Source organism: Coregonus clupeaformis, chromosome 25 (assembly GCF_020615455.1).
Source record: "Coregonus clupeaformis isolate EN_2021a chromosome 25, ASM2061545v1, whole genome shotgun sequence".
Classification (NCBI taxonomy): Eukaryota; Metazoa; Chordata; class Actinopteri; order Salmoniformes; family Salmonidae; genus Coregonus; species Coregonus clupeaformis.
The window spans coordinates 5,881,934-5,901,813 of record NC_059216.1 but is presented as its reverse complement, the minus strand read 5'-3'; the positions used below and the strand labels follow the sequence as shown (position 1 = coordinate 5,901,813).

Below are 19,880 nucleotides of genomic sequence, written 5' to 3'. Positions count from 1 at the left end.
TTTTTCCACTCTATTCTTCTGCCTTGTAAAGAGCGCTGCCAGCCTTTTAAAACTTCCTAAAACCTTTTCCTTTCAGCTAAACAGAAGACTTGAACCTCTGGAGGCAATTAACCCATTTCAATGTGGAGCTCAAGCATTTGGAATGAAACAAAATCCTCTTCAAAATGTGCCTTTCAGGAAGTCTTGGGGTTTGTGAAGTAAGCAGAGTCTGCTTCCTGTAAGCGAGAGCTTAATTTTAAAGTCGTTTTTCTGATTTTTTAAACGCATATAGCCACAGCATTTTATATTCTGGGAAGATACTTCACTGTCAATCAAGAAACAAGTTGAGGCTTTAGATAGAATATTAGACAGCATCTGCACACTTGTTAATTAAGTTGTCTTTGTGGAATGTTTAATGACACATTCGACAGTGTGCATTTTCTTCCTATCTTATTCTTATAGACATACCCCTCTTGAGCTTTCCTCCAACACAACTGAACCAAAGGGTGACATTGTCCATCCAAACCCTGACACTAAAATGTCTGGTCAGTCAGAACATGACCTTTCTGCATGGCCCTCAGCTGTCACTGTCTGGCAGAGGCCACCAGACGTAGTGGTCAGTAAGTCAGTTACTGCCGCTGGGAAGCAGTCATGCTGACTGCTATACCCTGGTCAGTGCCCACCCCCTTCTCTTTATCAGACTGAAGCAAGGTCAGTAACAGCTGAGCCCCCCAGCTGTTAAGAGACAGCTCTAAATAGTGTCTGCCACACTCTGCTTTCCTGAAGTATTTTCAGACTGTTCACACAAAGTCCCCCTATCCATGGCCTGGAGAGGCAAGGTACACCTTAGAGAATGTGACAGCAAGCCCATGCATGAACAATGCCTAGTGTGATTAACCCATTCTGTCAGAGTGCTGTTCCTCTATGTAATGCTCTGAGTTATGATTATTCTATAGGCAAGACAAAAAATGTATAGTTTGTGACTCACAAACCACATTTCTAAGCGACCTGTTGAGAGACCTACAAGAAACCAATACAAACCAGGCCAGTCTAGAAGTTCTGCACCCTCTTCCTGCCCAGGATGTCAGTGATGAACCAGGCCCAGGTGGGAGCATACTGCCACACATAGTAGAACAGCAGAAAGGTCTGCCGGGCGATCCACATCTCCTTGGCGCCATCGGTTATACCCACCAGGATGAGACACACACAACGACTAGTGGATATCTTGTGTTGCTGGTCCCCAGCAGTGGGAATGGCCTTAGATAGGAAAGGGATAAGAAGGAAATTAATGTCAACACTTTTACAAAAATGCATGTTCACTTGAATGACTATTATTTGAAAGACTGGACTATCTGTGACTGTTCAGGCCCTGGACATTCTGTGCTGATGACTCTCCTTAGGAAGTCAGCTCTGAGCGAAGAGAATTGAAGAAGCCCTGTGGACAGAAGAGATTTATCTCATGTCTCACTCAATGTATGTGTCTAGATGGTGTACATCTACAAACGGGCAGAGGGCAGCCCATGATTGATCTCACCTGAAGAGCATGTTTACTGGCAGAGTATCCGGTTGCCAGTGGTGCTGCAGCTAGGCCGACCACACTGCATGACCCTCGTTGCATCATGTGGGGCAACACCTGCTTGGTGAATAACACTGTGCCCAGGAAGGTGTGTTTCATCAGGGCCTGGTACACATCCACACCGGTCTCCAGGCACAGAGAACGCTGGCTGCGGCCACCATTGTTAATCAGGATGTCAATCTGAATGGGCATAGAGAGGGAGATAGGAACAAAACAAGCCAGCATAGACAGATGGGGTGAGTCATGACTTATATCACCAATTATCTTATTTTTTTAATGGAATTAATTAAATGTATTCATTATACACAGGTAGGACAATCTGTCATGGGTATAACACAAAAAACACACCCAGAATAAGAAAACACACAAGTGTCAAACGCACATTAGTTTGCAATTTCGTCATGTAAAATCTGCCGCACTAGCATTTTCCACCCCTTACGCCAGGTTCAGCAATTTACCTGTCTAACATCAGCTCACTTGCTCTGTGGTGGGAGGGGTGTAAATATTTGAGGTGTGTGCTTAAAAACTTGCACCAATATACCAATTTCAGTCAGTGCCACTGGCAGGGCCGGCGTTATGGGCGGGCCTTAGGGGGCCTGGCCCGCCCTACCATACCTCCTTGCCCATACAAATAAAACATTGAAATATTGATCATTTATTTGACCGAGACATGCACCGACAGAAAGATGCATCAATCTCAGTTAAAGCGTCCAAGCGAGCGAAACAGCGCCCCTCTGTCTCAGTATGTGGAGACCATGTATTTGATGCTGTCTGGACCAAAAGAGTATGGCATGTCATACTATTTCTGTCCAGACAGCGTCAGATACATTTGCTACATATAGGCCGTGTCTAGACTTGACAGTTCACGCAGCTTTAGTATTCTGATCATAGAGTTCTGTTCATGGAATTCCGAACGCGTCATGCGTCTACACCTACATTTAAATGTGTCTACCGTGTCCACAGTGTGTCCGGATTCCCTTTTCCTGGGCTATATTAAAATGCCAGTATGCATTCTACAAGTGGTGAAATAGGCAAAATACGATAGTTTCGTTTATTAATTTATTAATAACTGCCTATCATTGTTTTTGCGACCTGTGGACAACCAATGAAAAATGCACTCTTGCAGCAGCTGCATAGTATAGATCCCAGCCTATAGAACAAACGTTTGAGGGAGTTCCTCCCTTCTAAACTCCTCAGTGGTTTTGTCCTCCATATTGTCAAAAACGAGTTTATTTAAGAAAACCACGAGTGGGGCTTTTTTTGCTCAACCTCATTCATGCTGAGAAAAAAAGAAAAATCCAAAGGCCTAATGGACACATGCTCAAACTCACACACTTTTGCTAGACTTAAAACAGCTTATTGAGATATCTAAGTGTCACCAACAAAAACATCAACAATAGGCCTATAGTAAATGCAGAATATGACATTAATCTTTTCATATTTAGCACTTTTCAGTACACTCTTAGAAAAAAAAGGTGCTATGTAGAACCTAAAAGTCTTCAGCTGTCCCCATATGAGAACCCTTTGGAGAACCCTTTTTTGTTCCAGGTAGAACCCTTTTGGTTGCAGGTAGAACCCTTTTGGGTTCAATGTAGTACCCTTTCCACAGAGGGTTCTATATGGAACCCAAAAATGGTTCTACCTTGAACCAAAAAGGGTTCTACCTGGAACCAAAAAGGGTTCTTCCTGGAACCAAAAAGGGTTCTCCTATGGGGACAGCCGAAGAAACCTTTTGGAACTCTTTTTTTCTAAGAGTGTAGTGCTCAAGCTTGCCATTCCATGAGAGCAGCATAAACAACAGAGTAGGCTAATAAGTCCTTCGTTTTTGGGTTATGCTCAGGTAAAACAATTTGGCGAATCTATATTTCCACATTTCCAAGTCCTATTCTTGAAGATCAAGGGGTATTAAATTAATTGGAATGACTGGAAATCTGACAGACTTTGGTTTTTAATGTAAAGATAGTGTTTGCCCTCAGGCCTAGAGGGAAGCCAGTGTCATTTAAATACAATGCTATTTATCTATAAACAAATTAACAACAGACTTTCAGCATGCTTATAGAGAAGGGCACTCAACATGTACTACACTGACACAATTAACTGATGATTGGTTGAAATAAATTCATAATAAGAAGATTGTGGGAGCTGTACTGTTAGATTTCAGCCTGTGTGTCCATGTAAGCTAATGATTCAACCCTATACGCGTCAGCAACCACAGCTAGTGAAATCACTGCAACCCTAAACAAAGAGTTGCAGTCAGTTTTAGAATGGGTGGCCAGTACTAAACTGGTCCTGAACATCTCTAAAATTAAGAGCATTGTATATGGTACAAGTCATTTTCTAAGTTCTAGACCTCAGCTGAATCTGGAAATGAATGGTGTGGCTGTTGAACAAGTTGAGGAGACTAAATTACTTGTTGTTACCTTAGATTCTAAACTGTCATGGTCAAAAAATATTGAATTGTTGTAAGTCTGTCTGTGATAAAGAGATGCTCTGCTTTTTTGACACCACACTCCACAAAGCAAGTCCTGCAGGCTCTAGTTTGATCTTATCTTGATTATTGTCCAGTCATATGGTCAAGTGCTGCAAAGGACCTAGTTAAGCTGCAGCTGGCCCAGAACAGAGTGGCACATTTTGCTCTTCATTGTAATCAGAGGGCTAATATCAATGCTATGCATCCCAGTCTCTCTTGGCTAAGAGCTGGGGAAAGACTGACTGCATAAATTCCTGTTTTTATAAGAAACATTCATGTGTTAGAAATTCAAAATTGTTTGCATAGTCAACTTACATATAGCACTGACACACACACTTACCCCACCAGACATGCCACCAGGGGTCTGTTCACAGTCCCCAGGTCCAGAACAAATTCAAGGAAACATACAGCATTACACAGAGCCATGATTGCGAGTGAACAGCAAACCTGTGAACAGCAAACCTGGTTTAAAAAAACAAATAAAGCAACACCTCATGGCACAACGCCTCTCCCCCATATTACCTACTTGTTGTGTGTATGTACTGACATGTATGTGTAACTGATAGATGCACACACACACACTACATGTTAATGTTTTTAAATGTATGTAAATTGTAAAGTATTTTGTCTGTAATGTATTTTTCGTTATGTGTCGGACCCCAGTAAGACTAGCTGTCGCCATTGGCATCGGCTAATGGGGATCCTAATAAAACAAAATCAAATATAGCCTAATGGTCTTATTATCTGTAGTAGAAAGCAATTGGTTAGAAGAAAGCTACATAACCAACTCATCAAGTAAAACGCAACATCCATTTATGGCCAACTATGTAAACTCTAACATTGATTTATCCTGCAATAGATGCCATTCAATTGGAAATATTTATTTTTGTCTTCTTCTAATGCCTTTTAAGGGGAAAGTAATCTAAAAGTAATTTGATTACGTTACTGAGTTCAGGTAATCCAAAAGTTACGTTACTGATTACAATTTTGGACAGGTAACTAGTAACTAACGGATTACATTTAGAATGTAACCTACCCAACCCTGCAGGTAGCTAACAGAGGTTTCAGTAGTCAGCACCTCACCCCATAACTCCACTCTGATTTCAGAGGACCTACTCAATTTAGGTCTGGACCCAAAAATAATTGCCTCAGTTTTACCTAAGTGCAGAGATAGCTTATTATCGCCAAGCTATTTGCTAATGTTAGTAAGCTCTATGCTAAGTATGCTCTCCAACATAGTTTTACTTTTGTGAGACACCAGAAGTGTAGAGTCATCCGCATAAAGGAAAACACGGCAAGAAAAAGCATCTTTCATATAATTAATATACAGTAAAAACAGTAGAGGCCCAAGCACGCTCCCCTGCGGAATGCCACATCTCATTGCTTTTGCCTGAGACAGTGAACCATTAACATCTACTACTTGCTCCCTACCTGATAAATAGGACTTTACCCAGCCTAGAGGGATACTTATAACACAACACCAACAACTACTGATGGCAGTAACTAACTACTGTAGCCAACTAGCCAGCTAACCTCTGTATTAGCTAGCTGGCTAGCATTTATGAGTCCAGCAAATACGTTCCTCACACGCTAGGAATGTATTTCCTCCAATGTCATAATGAAAAGGTGTCTCTCAGTCCCAAAACACACGTTTTATGGAGACTTGTGGGAGAAGTGCTAATGATGTCGCCCATTGTAGTTATGCGCTTTCAGTAGCCTGATTGCGTCCAGACTGAGGACGCACACAATGCATCCCTGACCACCTCCTGAAGTGGTCAGCCAGATCTGAACACAATCAGACAACAAAGCAACTTTTGTGCGTCTAGACTCGTCTTTTCAATGCGATCTTCGTATTCTGATATCAGAAGTCGCATGTACAGTGGCTTGCGAAAGTATTCACCCCCCTTGGTATTTTCCCTATTTTGTTGCCTTACAACCTAGAAGTAAAATATATTTTTGGGGGGTTTGTATCATTTGATTTACACAAGATGCCTACAAATTTGAAGATGCAAAATATTTTTTTGGGTGAAACAAACAAGAAATAAGACAAAAAAACAGAAAACTTGAGCGTGCATAACTATTCACCCCCCCAAAGTCAATACTTTGTAGAGCCACCTTTTGCAGCAATTACAGCTGCAAGTCTCTTGGGGTATGTCTCTATAAGCTTGGCACATCTAGCCACTGGGATTTTTGCCCATTCTTCAAGGCAAAACCGCTCCAGCTCCTTCAAGTTGGATGGGTTCCGCTGGTGTACAGCAATCTTTAAGTCATACCACAGATTCTCAATTGGATTGAGGTCTGGGCTTTGACTAGGCCATTCCAAGACATTTAAATGTTTCCCCTTAAACCATTTGAGTGTTGCTTTAGCAGTATGCTTAGGGTCATTGTCCTGCTGGAAGGTGAACCTCCGTCCCAGTCTCAAATCTATGGAGGACTGAAACAGGTTTCCCTCAATAATTTCCCTGTATTTAGCTCCATCCATCATTCCTTCAATTCTGACCAGTTTCCCAGTCCCTGCCGATGAAAAATATCCCCACAGCATGATGCTGCCACCACCATGCTTCACTGTGGGGATGGTGTTCTCAGGGTGATGAGAGGTGTTGGGTTTGCCCCAGACATAGCGTTTTCCTTGATGGCCAAAAAGCTCAATTTCAGTCTCATCTGACCAGAGTACCTTCTTCCATATGTTTGGGGAGTCTCCCACATGCCTTTTGGCGAACACCAAACGTGTTTGCTTATTTTTTCCTTTAAGCAATGGCTTTTTTCTGGCCACTCTTCCATAAAGCCCAGCTCTGTGGAGTGTACGGCTTAAAGTGGTCCTATGGACAGATACTACAATATCCACTGTGGAGCTTTGCAGCTCCTTCAGGGTAATCTTTGGTCTCTTTTTTGCCTCTCTGATTAATGCCCTCCTTGCCTGGTCCGTGAGTTTTGGTGGGCGGCCCTCTCTTGGCAGGTTTGTTGTGGTGCCATATTCTTTCCATTTTTTAATAATGGATTTAATGGTGCTCCCTGGGATGTTCAAAGTTTCTGATCTTTTTTTATAACCCAACCCTGATCTGTACTTCTCCACAAATATGTCCCTGACCTGTTTGGAGAGCTCCTTGGTCTTCATGGTGCCGCTTGCTTGTTGGTGCCCCTTGCTTAGTGGTGTTGCAGACTCTGGGGCCTTTCAGAACAGGTGTATATATAATGAGATCATGTGACACTTAGAATGCACACAGGTGGACTTTATTTAACTAACTATGTGACTTCTGAAGGTAATTGGTTGCACCAGATCTTATTTAGGGGCTTCATAGCAAAGGGGGTGAATACATATGCACGCACCACTTTTCCGTGATTTATTTTGTATAATTTGTTGAAACAAGTTCTTTTTTTCATTTCACGTCACCAATTTGGACTATTTTGTGTCTGTCCATTACATGAAATCCAAATAAAAATCAATTTAAATTACAGATTGTAATGCAACAAAATAGGAAAAATGCCAAGGGGGATGAATACTTTTGCAAGGCACTGTAAGTGTCAAGTGTAGACACGACCATAGAAGGGGCACTGTTTCGCTCGCTTGGATGCTTTCTCCGGTGATATGGTTTCAGCAGAGAGGAAGACACGAAGCGAGAGCGAGCTCACTCATGAGGGGGTGTGTTTACCACACACCCTCATGCCTTATTGCTTAAGTAGACATTTCCATTTCCACTTTCTCTTTATATTGGATCTTTTTCCAGCTCCTGTGAACAGTTTGGATGTGCGCAAAACCCTCCATAGTCTATGTTGTCTTAGGCCTAATATTATATGCCAACAGGGAGCAATTATGGTGCCTGTGACTGTATTTAGATAATTTAAAACAAGTTTCATTTTTTTAGACTTGGATTAGAATTATTCAGTGTCTTTTTAGATCTTATGAATAGTGAATTGAATCTTGATCATTGACACCGTTTGGCAAATCCATGGCTCAGACATAATGCATTTTAGGCCTACAGTAGGCCTATATCGGGGCGGCAGGTGGCTTAGTGGTTAAGAGCGTTGTGCCAGTAACCGAAAGGTCGCTGGTTCTAATCTCCGAGCCGACTAGGTGAAAAATCTGTTGATGTGCCCTTGAGCAAGGTACTTAACCCTAATTGCTCCTGTAAGTCGCTCTGGATAAGAGTGTCTGCAAAATGTAAATGTAATATCAGTGTGAATGCTATGTAACAATATTTTTCCATATTGAAGCCATGCATTTAATTAGAACAATGTGGACTGCAAACATGTTCAACATATTTAGCAAATATGGGATATCCTATATTTTGTTATTTTGTTTCTGTAGGCTATTTAACAAACTAGGCTGTAACGGACTAACATTCTAATTGGAGTTGATGACAACGCAAAACATAAAATACTAAATACACGGATTAAAGCAACCACATATTTTGCCATGGAGCACGTTCTGATTGGCCAGTGAGGAGTCAAGCCTAGAGACACACCTACAACTTGTTTATTCATCAAAACCCAGCCTTTACATGCCACTGCCAGCTACTGCTCACATAATTCTGGTTGTGAAAATAGCACAAATATTTCTGACACACCCCCAAACCTTTACTATTGTGTTAGGCTTTATAAAATAGAGCCCTTAGAATAAGACAACACATCTAATAAGACTGAGCTGTACTGGTGTCACGACATCCTCCGAAGCTGCCTCCTCTCCTGGTTTGGACAGGCTTTGGCGTTCGTCGTCACCGGCCTTCTAGCCACAGCCGCTCCTCATCTCATCATTCCATTTGTTTTGTCTTGTTTATTACACACACCTGGTTCATATCGCCTCATTAGTACTTGTATAAGTGTTCCCTCTGCCCCCTTGTCCTTGTGTGTGACTGTTTATTGTGAGGAGAGTGTAGCTCGGTTGAGCTCTGTGTATTTTGTATTGCCAGGGTATTTTTTCCCCCTGTGTGCCTGTTTGGTTCCAGTGCGCCTGTTTTGCGCACTGGACTGTTTGACGCATTTCTGCGTAACTCTGTATTCCGGAATAAATTCTGTATTCTGTGATTTACCCTCCTGCGCCTGACTCCTTCAAATCACCTATCACAACTGAACTTAGCCTTGAATTCCATTTTCATGTTGAGCATGTGCATAATTTGCCTCTGGGAGCTGGTTGGTAGTGAGCATGTCTGTTGAATACAATGTCTTGTCTTTTAAATAAGTAAGGCCAGTCTGGCCAGACTATTAAGTAAATGCTAAGAAACTATGTCCTACGTGACTAATGAATGGTTACTTCTTCAACCTTGATTGAGTGGAAATTGTCAGACACTAAATTGAGTTAAATTAAGCTTACTTAAAATCCCACTGAGATAAAGAGTGATAAGGGAGAGTTATAAATTAGCGTAGTAGCCTTACATTGCCAAAGTGCAGGATAGCAAGTTTTAGTTTTTGCCTCATGGGATGCCCTCTCCAGCAAATCAAGTGGAAGTACAAGAATGTCCTTCTCTTGTAAGTTGGAGCGCTCTTGGGGAAGAAACATTTTAAATGTTAACCCGGTCAGAAATTGCGGGGCTAGGAGGTGTATAAAATCACAATTACTACTGTTAATGCATTGAAGTGGTAGGCTATGAAATGTTTCATTCTTAATAGTCAAGTTAATCAACACAATGGTGTGCAAGAGCATGTGTGGCCTTCATTAGACTGCAGAACATTCTCACTCACCCAAACAGTGACGTTTCACCTGATCCAACTCATCCACTCAGCAGGCTGATAGAATCAGACGAGACCCACATCCAGCTAGTTGGTAAGCCAGCTCCTCCCCTATACCACCAGTCCATTCAACTTGGTCTCTAGAAGACAACCAGCCAATTGTGTTACTGTTCACAGCTAATACTGTGCCTGTTTGTAGGTAGAGTACAGTAGGGTGTTCACTGTTCATAGCCTGGTGGAACCAGCCTGATTGCTGTGTTCACCATTCTATTTGAAGGGAAATAGAATGGTGAATGAAGCGATCAGGCTGGTTCCACCAGGCTAGGGTTCTTCAACCTCTGACCTGAAAATACTGAGAAACAGTACTACAGCCAAAGATTATGGATATACTGACAAGAAGATACATGTCTCTCCGCCCTAACAATGGGAGTTGTTGTCCACAAAGCGGCACTGTGGGCTGTCTAGCTCCCTCCAACCCTTTCTTTGGATTGGTGGATACATCTCATTATTGTAATCCTTTTTTGAATATTCGATGAGAGAGATGCTATGCTACTAGCCTCATGCCATGAATATGCATAGCCATCTCGAGACAACTCCAATATAAAGTGTTTTTTCTCAAAGTTGTCGGGATGTCACCTGTCCTACTTATATCAGTACACTCGTAACAACTTAAGCGTTACAAAACGTATATTCAATCAAATAAACCTCACATAGCAAATAAGATATATTTTTTTGTTGACCAAATTCGACACTCATTTTGACCTCCATGCTTGGTGGGCGAAACAATAAAAAAACTGGGAGATTTTCCACCGAGTTGGGCCTCGCTCTTCCTCTCTGCTACAGCCTTGTTTGAGAGTGCTGGTGGAGGGTCATATTGTATCATAGTACAGTTGTGGCTTTCATATCCCCTATTACCTGGTTACCCACCTTTTTCAACCATTATAGACCAGCGGCCTCATTTATCAATACTGCATATAAACTATTCTAAAATACTACTTACGAACTGAATTTACAATGGTCAAACGCATAGAAAAAGTATGATTTATCAAACAATCCTACGAGTGTCTTACACACACCGATAGGAGAAAACCATAGATAAATACCAATTGTTCTCAGTCTCTTCTTCTTTGGTATTATGGTGGTCCGCAAACAAATGTTATAGGTGCATGCCGCCACCTACTATATTGTCTGTGTATCAGCCTACTATTCTGTAGTATAAATTCATTACACTTTGTGTAAAAATTGCCCTACCAACTAACCCTACACCCATTAAAACCTCATCACTATTCCACTACTTTGGCCCTATCTGATCCTACACCAGGCCATCAACCTGGGAGGACGGGACACTATCGTTCAAAACACCTTGGAACTCTTCTGCAATAAAATCTTGTACACCCAGGTACTTCTCTGCAGCTGCCACCACAACATCCATCCTCTGTGATTTACGTTCCATTCCTGCAGTACAGTTGACAACCATGGCCATGAACAGCAAAAAAATAAGATAAATACTGAAGCACATGTTATTCCTATCACTCTCTATTGACCTCGGCCTGCTCACAGGGATCCTCTTAGGATCCCTCACCCTGGACCCATCTTCCTCTACTACTCTCTTCACTGCCTCAGCATACGACACCTTATGCACTACTCTGATCCTGGCAACCCCAACCTGCCTTTCTCTCACCAGACACCTCTGATCTCCAGCACCATGGGTACCCCTACAGTTTACACACACAACCTTTTCCACTGATACTACACATTCCTTTGTCTCATGTCCTCCTGCACACTTCTCACATCTAGGAATCTCCCTCCTACACACTGCTGCCACATGACCATAAGCTTGATACCTAAAACACCGTAATGGGTTTGCGCCAACATCTCTCACGGCATAACTGACACATCCTAACTTGACTTTATCTAGTAAAAACATAAAAATTCAGTAGTACAGACAGTGTCTTCTCTGTTTCAGACACCAGGAATCTTCAACTTTAGTTGGCCCTGCTCAACATTTAACGCCACTCCAGTTATCACTCCTTTCAATGGCGCCCTGCTCCTGAGAGGAAAGCAAATCACAGTTCTTGTCTCCAGTCGCGTGGTGCTAAGCGCATGCTCGCTCTGAATGGCAGAAACACAAAAAATCGACACAATTCCCCTTCCAGTCACTTTCACCGACCCAACTTTCCCCAACCTCTTCTCCATCCAACCTGACATCACATATGGATCAGCCAGAAGGCAAGGATCCATTCTCTCCCAAGATCTCACACACTGGTCAAAAAAACGTATTTATCACCATCGGGAAGAGGCTCAAACTCTATGGTCTTTACTGCACCTGACACCGCAGTTAATTAATCCTCACTCTCATCATGTTCAATTTCCTTCTGCAGTACTCCATATTTCCTCTTAATATGTTCCACTTCCTTCCTTTTTTTCCTGCCCGCCTTTTTACCACCCTCAATGGGTTCCCCTGACTACCATCTTGTCACTCTGTTCTCAGCCTCAGTGCTCGTGCACGACCATGGCAGTTTGCATTTCGAAACGCCCCTAATTAACCAAATATGGTCAAAATCATACCTTTAAACCCCGTTGGGAATATACAATGCGGTACCATGAAATACAAGGGCGCAATCCAAAATAGCTAAGAAAAAAAAACTTTTACGAGACTGAAATACAGGTGCTAGTGTCAGAGATTGAGGACAACCAAAAGGTTTTATTTGGCTCGCTCAGTTGTGGCTTGACCAGTAAAAATAAAAAAGAAAGGACCACTAGGACAACTCAAGTTGCTTTAGCAATGGCAAATATACTTCAAATGAGTAGGCACTCACCAATAAGCCATTGTCGTGACGTGACTTACTTTAATGTATGACTGTTATTTATCGAATCGCCTAACTATGTTTAATTGTCACTCGATTAAATTAATCATGTAACAATTAACTCATTAGGAATTTGGGGCACCACGGAAGAAGTTGTTTAACGAGTTACCATCTCCCGAATTAAACTCTTAGAATATATATATTTTATATATCGATAACAGTCACTTATCAAATAATTACCTCTTATCAGTCTCATTCTGAACGTCGCAGAATCCTTGAACCTGCAAGAACCCTAACCTTATTGATTAATCAGCAATACACAAATTGGCTTAATTATTTATTTACTAACTAACTAAATAATAACACAATACAAACACACACACACATAGGTTATTGATTACTAACGTAATACAATGAAAACAGGTCCCTAGTGGACTGGACTAACAATAGCATGAATGCTTGGGTAGAAGGAGGGTCAGAGTGGAAGGGAAAGACAGAGATTCAAACTATCGTGGTTACTTTGGAAACTATGCTCACGGAAATACAAATGCTTAAAACCCCACTAAACGCTCATTCGGAGTAGAAATGCAACATGTATTTACGTGTAGCTGTCCTCGATAGTTGAGTTGATGATGTAGGACTCTGGTTTGCCCACCAGAGATCCCAGTGTCCTTGGTAAAGTTTCTGGTCGTAGTTGTGGTTAGAATGGATACTTTAGATGTACCAGCGGTTGTCTGAGAGGGATTGTCCTTCCCAACTCATGTCTTTAGTGAAAGTTCTCTAGACGACTATACATGCCAGCTGCAGACTGAGATGATAAGGTCTAGTGCATTGTCTTCTTCTTCACCTCGTGTAGAGGTTGAGAGTTTCAGAGTTTCTCCATTTCAAACGTGTGGACTAACGTCTCACGTTTTCTGGTCTTTCTGGTCTAACCATTTTGTAACATGCAGCTTCAGCTTCACGCTTCCTGGTCTGGTAGAAATTCAACCATTTGCAACATTTAGCTCACGCTTCACGTCTGCTGGTCTTCCTTTGGTAATGGAGTTGTAGTTTTAAACCAATGTGTAACGTTTAGCTCACGCTTCACGTCTGCTGGTCTTGTAGAGTGTCAACCATTTTAAGCCATGGGGCTTCCTGGTCTGAGGTAAATTTAGTCACAAGGCTTTTTATGCACTCGGGGTAAAAGGGGCTTTCCATCATGTTTGTGCTCATCTGGGCGTGGCCACTGACTAAGAACAAATCAATATGGAAAACAATCATCTCATCTAGAATGCTAAAATCACATTGTTATCTTCACAAAAGTATTGTTATACTTAATCATTCATTTTATACAACAATTAGATGCAAACCTCATAACTGGGAAGTGTACACCCCCAGAGATACAGTTATGTTGTTCCACCGTCTTTAATGACATCACAACATAGTAACGGATTTGACATGATTGTATACTATAGCTAAGAAAGTAATACTAAGTGTATGTTGTGTAGTAAGCTGTTTGTAGCCCATTTGCATCACCCTAATAATTGTGTCTATTTTCCCCTCTTAATTTTGCCTACTGTTCTGACTTGGTGGTGCACATGTAGCCTATAACCTGTTTTAGAGAAATGTAATCATTGAATATTGTAAGAGCTTTCATTGTCTGATTATATGCCCCCTTTACGGTTCTGACTTGGTGTACAGGGAGAACACTGTAAGAACGGCCCATGTTCTGAATTCTGTCACTGTATATTTCAAAAGTGTTGAACAAATAGTTATATTGACTACGTCCGTCCTAGCTCGCTCATTAATGTCTTAATCGAAATTACTTATTGCCTCTTATCCGCTTGTTGTCTCCTTATGCCATAGTTTGTACATCTCAATTGTCAGTAGAAACCACATCTGTTTAAGCAAGTCAGCCATATCAGCTATGTTTTTTTTTAAGGCAGTAAATGAGGCTGAATTAACTGTTTCGCTGCCAGATAAGGCTCCGCTGATAGCCAGGTGTACCAGTGGTAAGGTGATGGGACTGCTGTTGGTACTCTGCTGTTGGGACAGCATTATGTAGGCCCTAACAGTTTGTGGGCACCATTTGTCACTGTTATAGTGCAATTAATGTATTGTTTAGTGTTGTGTTGTGTAGTGGCTTTGCTGGCATGCATCCCCCAATTTTAGTTTTTGTTTGCCCCACCAAGATTTACATGCTAAAATCGTCACTGATTTCAACAATGGTTTCACTTTCACATGTACCTCTAATTTAACAAATTACTGTACTTTATATGGATTATTATCGTAACAAATGCACTGATATGTCAAGATATGTTGCATGAATTCACAATGGAAATACAATGAAATCAAAACATGCTTTAATTATTACTCTCACAATTTCACACATTTTCAACATACCCTACATGGCCAAAGGTATGTGGACACCTGCTCCTCGAACATCTCATTCACGGGCATTAATATGGAGTTGGTCCCTCCTTTGCTGCTATAACAGCCTCCACTCTTCTGGGAAGGCTTTCCACTAGATGTTGGAACATAGCTGCGGGGACTTGCTTCCATTCAGCCACAACAGCATTAGTGAGGTCGGGCACTGATGTTGGGCGATTAGGCCTGGCTCGCAGTCGGCGTTCCAATTCATCCCAAAGGTGTTCGATGGGGTTGAGGTCAGGGCTCTGTGCAGGTCTGTCAAGTTCTTCCACACTGATCTCGACAAAACGTTTCTTTATGGACCTCGCTTTGTGCACGGGGGCATTGTCATGCTGAAACAGGAAAGGGCCTTTCCCAAACTGTTGCCACAAATTTGGAAGCACAGAATCGTCTAGAATATCATTGTATGCTGTAGCGTTAATATTTCCCTTGACTGGAACTAAGGGGCCTAGCCCAAACCATGAAAAACAGCCCCAGACCATTATTCCTCCTCCACCAAACTTTACAGTCTGCACTCTGCATTCGGGCAGGTATCGTTCTCCTGGCATCCGCCAAACCCAGATTCGTCTTTCGGACTGCCAGATGGTGCACGTGATTCATCACTCCAGAGAACGCATTTCCACTGCGCCAGAGTCCAATGGCGGCGAGCTTTACATCACTCCAGCCAACGCTTGGCATTGCACATGGTGATCTTAGGCTTGTGTGCTGCTCGATTTTTACGCGCTCCATGCTTCAGCACTTGGTGGTCCCGTTCTGTGAGCTTGTGTGGCCTACCACTTCGCCAGCCGTTGTTGCTCCTAGACTTTTCCACTTCACAATAACAGCACTTACAGTTGACCGGGGCAGCTCTAGCAGGGCAGAAATTTGACGAACTGACTTGTTGGAAAGGTGGCATCCTATGACGGTGCCACGTTGAAAGTCACTGAGCTCTTCAGTAAGGCCATTCTACTGCCAATGTTTGTCTATGGAGATTGCAGTGCTCAATTTTATACACCTGACAGCAACGGGTGTGGCTGAAATAGCCAAATCCACTAATTTGAAGGGGTGTCCACATTCTTTTGTATATATAGTGTATATTTTCCCCATTATAGGCTTGACAAGCAGTTCCCTTGTTCCATCACTTGGCACTGTGCATAATTAAGCATGTCATGACCATGTGCAAATTTACGCACACTCAAGCAAACGTTCATATTGAAAAATCGCACACTGTGGGTGGAAATGATCCCACGCATGGTTTACTCTGTGCCTACGCATGATTGATAAATGAGCCCCCTAGTCCCTACACCTTGTTGTAATTGGCCCCTCTTGAACCTTGAGGGTAAGCAACCAAGGTAAAGGTTGATTTGAGTACATATTTGGTAGTGAGTGGAAACGCCAAGAGGATGCTTCACATTTATACATCCAGTGAAATACCTGTCTCATTGTTCTATCTGTGGCCAAATGCTCGCTGGGTTCCCTTATATTCAATGCTACGGGCACAACAATGTCATACTCGTTTGCACCAGACAGTATCAGATAGATGGCCTACACGTAGAGAGACAGAGGTCGCTGTTTCGCTCGCCTCGGATGCTTTCTCCTGTGAGATACATTCAGCCTCTTGCGAATTGAAGGACAATTATGAAACACAGAGACGAAAGATACATTATTTAATGTTATTATAATACTTTTTTGGGGGGGAAGCCTCCATCAATACAGGCCACTGGTTACAATATATCTATATTGAAAAACTCCTTGTACATTGCCAGCAGTGGCGACTGCCTGGAGTTCTTGATCAATAAAATTACGGGACAGGTGTTGTTACCTGGCTTGCTCCCTAACAAGGTTGCCCATAGTAAGGTAAAGTCAGCGTCTGCAAATATGAAGTGCACAAACTGTACAAGAAAGTATCATGCAACAATCCATATTCTTCTGTCTGGCTGGTGTGAAAATGTTATGAAAGACAGTCACAACACAAGAACAACGGTCATCTGCAGCCCTTGTGACCACTGAGTTTTAGAGAGGAAGAGGTGAAGAGAGGCCCAACTCCGCGGAAAATCTGTCTCCCTCCAGCAGGTGGCGTTTTTTCGTTTTTCCGCCCACCAAGCAAGGAGTTTTTATATGAATGTCAATGACAGTGTCGAATTTGAAAATGTATTTACTACATGAGGTTAATAGAGTGCCACAGTATCAGTCATAATACCCATAAAATCTAGAGGTCAAACAGGGAAATGGTTCCAATCGTTTTTCCACCATAAATGTTTCCCTTAGGGGATTTTAGAAACACTTAAAATAAGGGCTGTGTTTCGCGTAGGCTTACCCCGGCGTGACGTTTTGATAACCGTGTAAATCTCTCTCGGACAATGTGACTTTTATCAATATATTTGCCTGTTTTTATCCCCAACAAATGAAACGCTAATTAGCTGCTAATGTGGCTATCGTAAAGAACTAAAAATGCCATGATGATCTGGACGAGACTGCCGAATTGAGGCAAAGGTAAGAATCTCTGGATTAACTATCTAATATTAGCTAAATGTAGTAATGAACAAATTGGCAAAAAACATTTTTAAATGTAGGTGTTAGCAAAGGTGGCAGCTAGAGATGACATGCAGGAGTTTGCAGGGATTTGTAGTCTTGCATGATGTCTACTTTTATGCTAATTAGCATTTTCGAATCAGTCACCTTGTCCGAGAGAGATTTACATGGTTATCAAAACGTCATGCCAGGGTAAGCCTACATGAAACACAGCCCTTATTTTAAGTGTTTCTATGGGGGGAAATGAATGGTGGAAAAACTATTGGAACCAATTTCCTGTTTGACCTCTAGGTTTTATGGATATTATGACACCTCCACTGTGTGGCTCTATGCTTAGGTTGTTAGGAGTGTACTGATATACAGTGCTATGAAAAAGTATTTGCCCCCTTTCTAATTTTCTCTACTTTTGCATATTTGTGATACTGAATGTTATCAGGTCTTCAACCAAAACCTAATATTAGATAAAGGGAACATAAGTGAACAAATAACACAACAATTACATATTTATTTCATAAACAAAGTTATGCAACACCCAATTCCCCTGTGTGAAAAAGTAATTGCCCCCTTACACTCAATAACTGGTTGTGCCACCTTTAGCTGCAATGACTCCAACCAAATGCTTCCTGTAGTTGTTGATCAGTCTCTCACGTCGCTGTGGGGGAATTTTGGCCCACTCTTCCATGCAGAACTGCTTTAACTCAGTGACGTGTGGGTTTTCAAGCATGAACTGCTCGTTTCAAGTCCTGCCACAACATCTCAATTGGGATTAGGTCTGGACTTTGACTAGGCCATTCCAAAACTTCAAATGTGTTGCTTTTTAGCAATTTTAATGTAGACTTGATTGTGTGTTTTGGATCATTGTCTTGCTGCATGACCCAACTGCGCTTCAGCTTCAGCTCACAGACGGATGGTCTGACATTCTCCTGTAGAATTCTCTGATACAGAGCAGAATTCATGGTTCCTTCTATTAAGGCAAGTCGTCCAGGTCCTGAGGCAGCAAAGCATACACAAACCATCACACCACCACCACCATGCTTGACCTTTGGTATGATGTTCTTACTGTGGAATGGAGAGTTTGGTTTTCGCCAGGCATTACTGGAACCATGTCGTCCAAAAAGTTATACTTTTGAATCATCTGTCCATAGAACGTTCTTCTAAGAGTATTGATGATCATCCAGGTGCTTTTTGGCAAACTTGAGTCAACTTTCTGGACGAGATGGGTCCCATTATGCCTGGCGAAAACCAAACACTGCATTCCACAGTAAGAACAATTGGGAACTGTGAACTCTGAAATCTCTGACTTCTGACTTCAGTGCCTTCAAAACAACTGAGAATTCGGGGAAAAAACGAGTTCCGACTTGGAAAAATCGATTTGAACAGTCATCCAACTGGGAAACTCGGGCCTCTTCTAGAGCTCCCACTTTCCGACCTGAAGATCACTGACGTCATGATTTGACCTCTTATTTTTCCGAGTTCCCAGTTGTTTTGAACGCGGCAGCAGCCCCTGTTTGATTAAACAGTCTGCGGTGCCGCTTTGTTGACAATGACTCCCATTCTTAGGGCGGAGAGACAAGTATCTTATCAGTATATCCATAATCTTTAGCGGAAAATAATGTCACGCAATAACCCTGAAGCGACTATTAGAAATACAAAACATAGTTTACTCTTATAGAAAAACATTATTAGGATTTAAAAAATATATTTCAGGTTGAATAGACAAGATTAATGCTGATATTTGGCGCACTGTGCCACTTTAATAGAGACATAGAGTGATACAGATTGTGACTGATAGAAATGCATACTGAGAACATTTTGATTCGCCACAGATATTTCCATACGAAATCTATTGGCTTTATGTTAATATGCGTGTTCGCCTTTACAATGTTGAATCCATAGAATTAGGAATTAGAATACTAATAATAGCAGTAATGTATTTAACTATTAAACTAGTAATTTAATAGGATCTCTATGGTTGAATCAATGTATGGGCTTTTGTGTTTACCAACTGCCTCATAGGGATGATGTAATGATTTCAAGAACGCAACCTGCAACATCCGGGTATTTTCCGAGTCCAGTGTTTGGTTTAGCTAGTTTGCAGGCTGTCAAATTCAAGTGAATAGGCTGGGGCTTGACACTAATTTGGCCATAACAGCTCCGGCCTACAACTTCAAAGGAGGGACATTTTCATTATACTTTACGTCGCCAAATGATAAAGTAATGCATCCCTGGTTTAGTCAGAACAGGGAGTTCCGCACTTTCACAAATTGATGCACAGAGGTGATTGCTAGCTAGCTAACGTTACCCGCAAACTCCCTCCATCTCGTCGGTGTTTCTGGTGCGGTCACAGCACCTCTGCTCTGTCTTTACAACTTCAAAACAGGTCTCGCAGATTTAGGTAAGTCACAGTGGTTTGTGCCTGTAAGAAATCTCTCTGATTGTCTACCAAACTCGTCTGTTAGCATTG

At 41.9% G+C, this 19,880-nt stretch overlaps 1 protein-coding gene and 1 pseudogene across 2 annotated transcripts in view; one reads left to right on the top strand and one right to left on the bottom strand.

Moving 5' to 3' along the window:
- Positions 1-173: 173 nt before the first annotated feature.
- On the bottom strand, positions 174-16,782 carry LOC121539757 (annotated as a pseudogene).
- Positions 16,783-19,453: 2,671 nt separating this feature from the next.
- The window catches only part of LOC121539347 (protein phosphatase 1A), a 34,566-nt gene continuing 34,139 nt past the window's right edge, over positions 19,454-19,880 (top strand). For both annotated transcript variants that reach the window (XM_041847765.2, XM_041847764.2), the window contains exon 1: positions 19,454-19,811. The gene's annotated coding sequence lies outside the window, so the exon portion shown is untranslated. The remainder of the gene's footprint in view (positions 19,812-19,880) is intronic.